We start from the raw sequence: 9,658 nt of genomic DNA, 5'->3' as shown, positions 1-9,658 counted from the left end.
AGCTACCTTCCCCCCCACCTCTCCACCCTCTGATTTGCTCACCTTGATTATCTTTTTCTGATTTGTCCTCCTTGCTTACTGTTTTTGGTTCTCTATGCCTTAATTATTGAGTCTGTTCTGGTCTGGCTATGGTCTGAAGAAGTGGGTCTGTCCCATGAAAGCTCACCTAATAAACTATTTTGCTAGCCTTTAAAGTGCTACTTGACTGCTTTTTGTTTTCATAGCTACCTCTCTGTTACTATTGGTACAGTTCACTTCATGCAGCAGTAGATGGAGCTAATTAACTACTCTTCATGATTGGGTACGCAGCTATAAATGTCAATATACTTATGGATGACTCCAGGGAAAGGTTGCAAGCTCACATCTGTGCTATGGCAACTAGGTCATGTTTGCAGTGACAGAATAATTAAAAACAATCAAAGCAGGTGTGCTACTGGGGCTCCTGTTTTCTATTTGAGAGGTCAGATTGTTTGACCTGCTGAGCAATGGATTGTTTAAAGTGCCTATATTTTCCCCAGTATTTGTGTGGGTATAAACTGACATCATAAACATAGCATCTAGTGATTTACCGACTTGAATGTGGTATTTTCTTTATCCCCATCACTCTGAACATAGTTTATCCTTCCCACAAATTGTCAATATGCATTTAGTAGTATTGTAGCCTTTTAAAATCAGTCTGGCAGCTGCACTCCAGACTGATTGAGGAATATGTGTTTTATTCCTATAAAGTTTTAATAATCCTGAATCGACTTTTTCAAAGAATTCACTGCATCACTGCTAACAATTGACACTACAGGGATCAATACAATCCTAAAAGACACTTTTTCTGAAAAGATTCCCTGCACAAGAAGAGTTTGTTGAAAGGTTGGGAGTTTGAACAGCAGGATTCTGCTAGGCTGATTAAACAGATCCGCACATGAATAAAATTATCCCAACCTGGCTGATGAGCGCTAGAATGAACTCTGCTGTAAATGTCTGCTCGCACTGACATTACTGTCCTCTAAATGCCATCAGTAAAGACTTGAAAGAATTGTTATGGCACAGTTTTGGTGTTCATATCTGATATAAGAGGTTCTCTTTTCCATCTCATCAATCCTACATTTCCAGATAGGCTTTATACTAAATTTCAAGAGCCTGTAAGGCATTTGTCACTGTTTTTACAATTAATAAACAGTCTCTCTTTTAGTAGTATAGCCAAATTCAACTTTTCATCTTTTTTCCTCTTCATTGTTCTTCTGCAACTCCCACTCTGTGTCTACACTAGCACAAATCTTCAAAATGGCCATGCAAATAGCCATTTGGAAGATCACTAATGAGGTGCTGAAATGCGTATTCAGTACCTCATTAGCATGCGACCGGCTGCAGCTCTTCGTAATTGCCATGTTTTGCTCCCACATGGCTTGCCCAGATGGGGGTCCTTTTTGAAAGGACCCTGCCAACTTCGAAATCCTCTTATTCCTTATTCAGCTGATAGGGAGTGAAATGTGGCAATTTCAAAGAGCTGTGTCTGGCAACATGCTAATGAAGAGCTGAATATGCATTTCAGCGCCTCATTAGTGATCTTCCAAATGGCCATTCGCATGGCCATTTTGAAGATTTGTGCTAGTGTAGATGTAGCCTCCGTATGACATCTTTCCAGTCTGGTGACAGAAGAGATCATTCCTCTTATGATTGGGTTCTGCATCAAATTCCAGACTGAAAGGGGTGAGGGTTTATGGTCACCATCCAGTTCAAAAGTAGCCAAAACCTCTAAAGACAAAAAATCATGGACTATTAGTATAATCAAATGTGAATACAAACCATTGTCTTAGTCTCAAACGAAACAACCCAGATTTGACTTTTCCATCTACTCTTGCCCATAACAATACTTTTAAATCACAAGCATTCATAATGGTAGAGCTTCCTTTTGAAAGGTGATGAAAGAGTCTAAATTCTACCTGGGAGTCTATCGTAAGGAGTTCAGTGTGACTTTTTTATCTTTGGATGGGACCAGAGCACTAGCTTACAAAGCCCTGACCTCTAGCTTGAGTTTATCACTCCTGACACTCACTTCAGTTGAAAAAATATGAGAAAAATGCAACAAAATGAGATCATGAGATTTATGTGCAGCCAGAAGTATACACTTCCTGTACACGTGCCTCAAGCTCCTATATCTGCATTAATATTCGTTATTACTATCAGCATATATTGTTTTAGGTACAGTAGCAAACTTGCAAGAAAATATGCCAGAGTAGACATGGTTGATCCTTTTCCCATTTTTTGTCATTTTGGATAGTCTGGCTCAATGTCACACTTCTCCCCATGCACATAACAGCAGGCTGTCACTTCCATCTCCGCTTTTGTCCCAGGCATCTCCAGAAGATGAAAAAGACACCAGAGATGTGAACTAACTAGGCCACAGTCTATGAGAATTACCCAGCAATAACTCATCCAGTGCAGGTCATCCTTCCTATAGTACTGCATTACAACTGAGGGAGGACTACTGCCTGCTCCCAAACTCACAATATTGTTTAAACCTGATCTCCCTCCCCCTTTTATAATGGTGAGAAGGAGGGGTTAGTATCATCACTGTACCAAACATGGGAAGCCCAAGTTCCATTCTGAAACTTCCTTAGGAGTTGCCTTCTCCTAATCTGCTTCCAGTTCTGGTTTATCTGGGAACCACACCCCCTAGTGAATGATTATCTGCTCTGGGCACCTGCCTCTAGGAGGTGACTGCAATCTTGCCAGGTTCCTGGATTGTTTAAAGTTCCTTCTCCAGTACCAGTTCGAAATCTATCCATGCCCCATTCAGAGAGGGGTACTGCCTCTTCATTGAATAACTTCAAAGTTGGATATGCAATTTCACAGAAGGCAAACATCAGCCTTTTTCATTCACACAATTTACCCACCAGCTGATATACCATCTCATGTCCTTGTCCTCCAGCACAGGCCAGGCATGCCTGCCACATGCTTTGCAGCAGCAGCTCAGGCCAGGTTACACTTACCATTGGGAACAAAGATCAAGATTCATTACCACCTCATCTCTCCTTATCCTTGTTCTTAGGTCCACCCTTTTACTAATTCCCACAAAAGCATACGCTGAGCCCTTCATGTGGACCCTCCTTGACGAAAGAATACAAGAGCATCATCCATAGCCTGCAGAATGTGTCCCCCCATTCACCCCAACTCTGAGCTCCCTCACAACTGAAGGCCAGCTATTAATTTCCAGTACTGTGCTCACACATCTAATCATGAATTCCTGCGACCTGTTCCCTTGATCCTGGAGAAGGGATAAATAGGAAAAATTAAGCACATTTATACCACTAAATTATCCTTCACAACAGAGGCCTCTGTATGCTTGTATGCATTTGGATACCACCATTGTTACCCAGAAGCTGTTGGGCTCCTGTTCCAAGCTGTGGATGTAACTGAACCAATTCTGAACAAACAAGATCAACATCCAAATGGGATATCACCACAGACTGACTCTTTTCTGAGTGGCCTCAACAGCAACCTACACGCAAGGCCAATCTTCACATACTACTCTGACTGAGCCAATCCTAGCCTGCCCACACTCTTGTAGCATCATGACTTGCCTTGTCTTCCCTCAGTTCTGGGCTTGGTTTTTTGTCTTTTTTAAACTTAATGGTCGTGTCTAGACTAGCATAAATCTTCTAAGTAGCCATGCAAATGGCCATTTCAAAGATCGCTAATGAAGTGCTGAAATGCATTCCTATCTGCTGAATAAGGGGAATCAGGAGTAAGGGGATTTCGAAGTTCCTGGGGTCCTTTCAAAAAGGGCCCCTATCTGGATGAGCTGTGCAGCAGTGAAAAGCGGCAATTTCAAAGAGCCATGGGCCAACAGCATGCTAATGAAGTGCTGAATATGCATTTCAGCACCTCATTAGTAATCTTCGAAAGGACCGTTTGCATGGCCATTTTGAAGATTTGTGCTAGTGTGGACGTAGCCTGTGAGACTGTCTATAGGCATCGTCCGTCAAAAGAAAGGGACCTTCAGAATAGAAAAAATGAGACAGATTAAAATCTAAGGGGCACTGGGAGTAGCCAAGAAAGCATCTTAATGTGAGCATGGCTCTAATCTGCTGGCCTTCACAGGAGAGAAAGGGTAAAAGCAGAATGTACCAATCACTATTCTGTGTCTTTCTTATTATTAGCTAGTTTCCACATATCAAAGTAGACTCTCAAACACCATTCCCCAGGTGCCATTTGGGGCACACCTGTTGAAGAGAGGCTCACTTATTTGCTATTCTGTAACTTTCCCCCTTCTTTTAACAATAAACATTGTTTATTGCTCTTGCTGTGCTATGTAAATACTCTAAGGACTTAGAAATCTGAAATCATTCTATCAAATTCAATAGCTATATCTAGCATCTTTAACCCAACTGAGCATCCCTCCCACAGTACACTCTCCCTTGTCAGGGCAATCTCACTGGAGTTCCCATAGACAGCACCGTGAGATCAGTTCAAGGAGGCCATTCCCATATCTATGGGGAATACTGTTAGCCGATGGTCAGGTGAGATGCCACTATGCCCGTGTATTAATATGACATTTCCACTGCCAGGGCAGAGCTCACTAATGACCAGGCCGAGAGCCGCTGAAAAGCAGCTGAGTTCTTTGTTTTGTGTTTGGTTTGCACAGTAACAGGAGGAGTCAGGTTACCACTTAATCAATTACTTTGTTTATTTATCTAACAAGTTAATCTCTTACTGTTACAATGTTTGTTTGTTTACCTAGTGAGTTAAGCTCTTGTGGTTACAATTGTTACAAGGTTTATACTTTGATTACAAATAGCTAGCATACACTCTAATTCATAGATCTATACTTGTTGAATGCGTAGATCTATACTCGTTGAATGCATAGATCTGTGCTTGTTAAATGCATGCAAAAGAAATAAAAAGTAAAATACCTAGCAGGTCTTATTCTTACCCCTGCATTACCAAAGTGGCTTGGTCAGTTTTAATCTCTCAATCCCTTGGGAAGAAGTCCTTTTTCCCTTTTTCCCAGGAGTCGGGCATCCCCAGGGACCTGGCGAGAGCCCCACCCTGCTGTCCTGCAGGAAAGATGATCGGAGCTGAAACAGGGGGTCTGCTGGACCCCTCTTTTATACCCATTGGGTCATGTAGGCTTCTTCCTTGGTTTTAAAAAAAAATGGCAATTGAATTAGACTGTCTGATACTGGTTCTCACAGGGAGTTCAAGGGTGTAGTTCACACCTGTGAGGTAGGGACAATTAAGGACATTTGTTCCTTAATGGGCCAGGAGATTTTCCTCCTGTCTGGGACAAGTGTCCTGGCGAATCAACTGATGGTAATTAGCCAAGGGCAGTCCGAGGCCTGGCTGTTAATTAGCCCATTGTTCTTAGCTTTGCTCTGGAGCTTCAAAGACCGTGGCTAAGATAAGCCCATCTGCACTCGGGCATTCCAGGGCTGGGCTATTCCTTTTAACCCTTTCATGCTCTGAAGCACCTAGGTAAGGCAAGATGGAGTAGAGCAAAAAGCAGGGGTTCTGTCTGGCTACAAGTACCCAGTGAATATATCAACACCACAGCAGGCAGGTGTGATTCCACAGGCAGACAGCCTTGCACTTACATACTAAAAATATCAGTGTGGATGTTGAAGCAGAGAAGGCAACTTAGGCGAGCTACTCAAGCCCAAGCCTGCTTGACCCTCCTGGGTCTGAGCCCAGATAACTGGACTGAGCCACCACGAGCTCTAATGTCCACACTGCTAGCATAAGTCTGCCTACCTGCAAAGGAAGCATATCTCTCACACTGAGAGACAATCCCTACATATTTCCCTTTCAATATTATCTCTACTGGCTTTGAGAAGTTGCACTATAATGGGGACAGCTAATCCTCTCGAAGTCTGCCTCTCTGAAAGACTGAGACTGATAGTTATGGTAGCATTTACTGAGTGATACGTTCCACCTCGCTCCACACTCACTGAGCCATCTCAAAGGCTTTGTCTTCTGTCCATCCATTCCCTCTCCAAACTGGATTGAAAGGTGCTGATCAGTAAATTTTTGTCTGTTGGAAGCAGCTACATTCTGATGACTGCTACCATTACCCCAGTCCTGCCCCTCTGAATGGTCTGCAAGGGGCCAACCCCCAGATTTCACCGCATTGGGGTGCCCCTATTGTATGAGAACCAAGGCAACCCACAGTCCTTTCATAGTCTGACAGTCCAGCTTCCGGCAGCATATGGCCACTGCTACCTACTAGAGAATCTGAGGTATAGCCCGAGCCTTACATAAATGAGTCCCCCAACCCCCTAACATAGGGAAATCTTATGGGCATCATAGCTTTTGGGCTATCCTTAAGTTTCCTGAGAACGGGCTTTCTCTCACCTTCCTGGTCAATTATTTCAACTAGGGATGTTAATGTTTAACCAGCTAACCAATAAGCCTTATCCTAAACCATCCAGAGAGATTCCAGGAATACAGCCTGGGCTGGTAAGATCAGAGTAAGGTTTGAATGAGCCGCCCTTTCATTCTGAGGGGCTAAGAAAAGCAGAATAAAAAGGAGAAACCACAGGAAAGTCTCTGGGTACCAGAGTTCTAGGTTCGAAGGGGAATATTTTGCAAGAACACAGTACACCCTCGATTTAACAGACTAATGGGGGGAAGGGGTGTCTGTTAATGCTGAAAGTCCATTAAATCTGAATCTACAGGACTGGAGGCACCTTGCAAAGCATACTAGGGAGTGCTCAGTTTGAGACCTGGGAGGAACACAGTGAGCAGCCCCAGCCTCCAGTCCTCCAGCCCTGGCAGCCCCAGCCTCTCCTGTGGCCTCAGCGGTGGTGGTGGCACCAGCTGCTCCAGCAGCTTCTCCAGCTCCATTTATTTGTGGGTTTGGGGGGAGGCTGCTGGACAGTGTCTTTTATTTCCAAAATCTATTATTTCAGGGTCTGTTGAATTGAGGGTTTACTGTAATAAGCATCACAACTCACCTCAGGTACAGTGAAAGGAAAAGGCTTCCCTCTTCTAGAAGTGGGGACTGAAGCTGAAATAAAATTATGGTAGTCTCCTTCCAAACTGTGTCTCTGTAATCCTTGTTATGGTGCAATTCAATGAGACTAAAGATTTTACAATACTTGCAGTAGAGGGTTTAGTCAGAGCCTGTAAAATTATCTAGCAATCAGAAGAGGGTGCTGTCAGCCCAAATGCTACTTGGATGTTTTGATCATTTTAGTGGTATGTTGCAGAGCTTTTTAATCAGCTGGGACTAATAAAATGTTTATTATGAAGGAATTCATTTAGGATTTTTATCATAGTAGATATTTCATTCCCCATACTGTGCTGTAAAGACAATTAAATTTAACTCCTACAAATGGATCAGTATTAGCACTTTGTAAATGCTGGAGAGGTTTCCCCTATATACACTCATGTATGTAATTTTATAATATATTTGCTCTGGTTGTACTCACGTCCTTTTCCACATTTGCTTTCCATGCTCATTCACTTTCATTGACATCAATATTTGTAAAAAGTTAATCCCAAAGATCCAAAAAGAAATGTTTTTGGAAAACAAATTGAAAATTTGCATGAACACATACTTATAAGAGTAGTGACAGCACGTTTATCTAATCATGAAACAGAAAACATAATGTGATATTTAGAGGACCAATAACTGGTAGTCAAAACATAACTACCTCATTGACAATTAATTGTATAGATAAATAAACTTCTTAAAGAGCCAGTGACAGCAGTAAATCAATTTTGCTTAGATTTTATTTTGAGCCTCAGCAAAGCATTTAAACACTGGTTTAACTTGCATATAGGCAGTGATCTGAAAACATCTCTTTTATTTGGTTGCAAGACTCAAGGCCAAAACTAAGGTCAAGAAAGTTCTCATTAGGGAACTCGTCTTCGCATATGATGCAGCTCTCATCACTCATAATGAAGACATGCTACAGTCACTGATGGATTCTCTGTCCAGAGCCTGCAAATTGTTTTCTCTTGACATAAGCATGAAGAAAACTGTTGTATTCACTCCAGGCATACCTTAGTGATACAGTCATTCGGGATAGCAGCCCATTACATGTGGTTCAACACTTCTGTTACCTTGGCTCTACTGTCACCACAAACCTATCCATGGATGAAGAATTGAACATCAGAATCAGGAAGGCAGCTAATATTTTTGGCAGACTTATGACATGAGCATGGACAGTGAAAACAAAGATACTATTACCAGGCATTTGTATTAAGTATCCTGCTGTATGGTTCTGGGGCATGGACCACCAACTTGACCCAAGAGAAAAAATTAAACAGCTTCCATATTTAATGCCTCTGCAGAATTATGAATACCAACTGGTAAGCTACAGTTTCAAATGCAGATATCCTGTCAAGATCTGGCATACCCAGCCTCACAGCAATCCTCAACAGCGGAAGACTCTGATGGCGGTCATGTGAGAAGAATGAGTGATGAACATCTTCCCAAAGAAATCCTCTGTGGTGAGCTGTCATGTGGATTGAGAACAAGAGAAAGATCAAAGCTAACATTCAAGGATATATGCAAAAAACACCATGAAAAATTTCAATATCGATCCAAAATCCTGGGAATGTACAACATCAGATTGAAATACCTAGTGATGATTGATATGACAGGGCATATCATCCTTCGATAGTATATGTGCAAGCCAGGGAAAAGAACTTCATCTTAGAAGAAAAACTCTAAGACTCAAGAATTTGGAAATAGACTGACATGCGGTTATTGCAATCAACCATATAAATTCAATATTGAATGGATAAGCCATGAGGGAAGCTGCAGGCTCAAACACTGCCCATAGGCCCTCACCACTGCAGCTAACCACCATCTCTCGAGATGAAAAGGGGCTATATAAAATAGACACAAATATTAATGATACATCAAAAACTATTAGAAGGTTCTATGATGTATGTGTATGGCTCCTTCACATTTTTGGCAGTACCATCATTCCAAGATGATGAAATTATGTTATAGTGGCATCACCAGAATATATACACAGTAGCCTCCAAATTCTTGGCCTGGCCATCACTGATTTGCATGTTTACAATACTCAATATAATTCCCCACTTGTGTGCACACTTTTGGAAACACATGCCTCAGAACTCTTTGAAGGAGCTTGTTTTTCTCATTCACATGCCACCACAATAGCAGCATCCACTTAGAAAGGAAGATACACACACCAATATGAAACATAAGCAGCCACCACAGGCCTGATCTCCCCTGTCCTGCATCAGGTATAGTTGTAAACCTGTACAAAGCAGGAGGAAAACACCATTAAATTGGAATGGTAGCAATTCAGTCTCATTTTATAGGCATGCAAATGACTACACAAGGTACAAGACAGGGGAGAATCTGGTCTCATGTCCTCTGTTTTTCTGCACAGTGCCCTGCACACTTCTTTGGTGTTGAATACATAATAAAGGACAGATACTGACATTGATTGTTGCAGGAAAAATACAATAGAGCAGAATAAAGATCACAAAATCATTAGACTGGTCTGCTACCTACCAGTTTGCTTCAACCCTTGAATGGATCTCCTCCCAAGCTAAGTTCCATTACCTCAGACTTCGCTTTGGACATCTTTGTACATTTGCACAGCAGCAGGTCTCAGAGCCTGGGTCAACTAACTTGGACTGGAGCCTGAGCTCTGAAACTTCCCTGCCTTCCTCT

Source organism: Carettochelys insculpta, chromosome 7 (genome assembly GCF_033958435.1).
Source record: "Carettochelys insculpta isolate YL-2023 chromosome 7, ASM3395843v1, whole genome shotgun sequence".
NCBI lineage: Eukaryota > Metazoa > Chordata > Testudines > Carettochelyidae > Carettochelys > Carettochelys insculpta.
The sequence above is the reverse complement of the archived record's forward strand: the minus strand, read 5'-3'. Positions refer to the sequence as shown.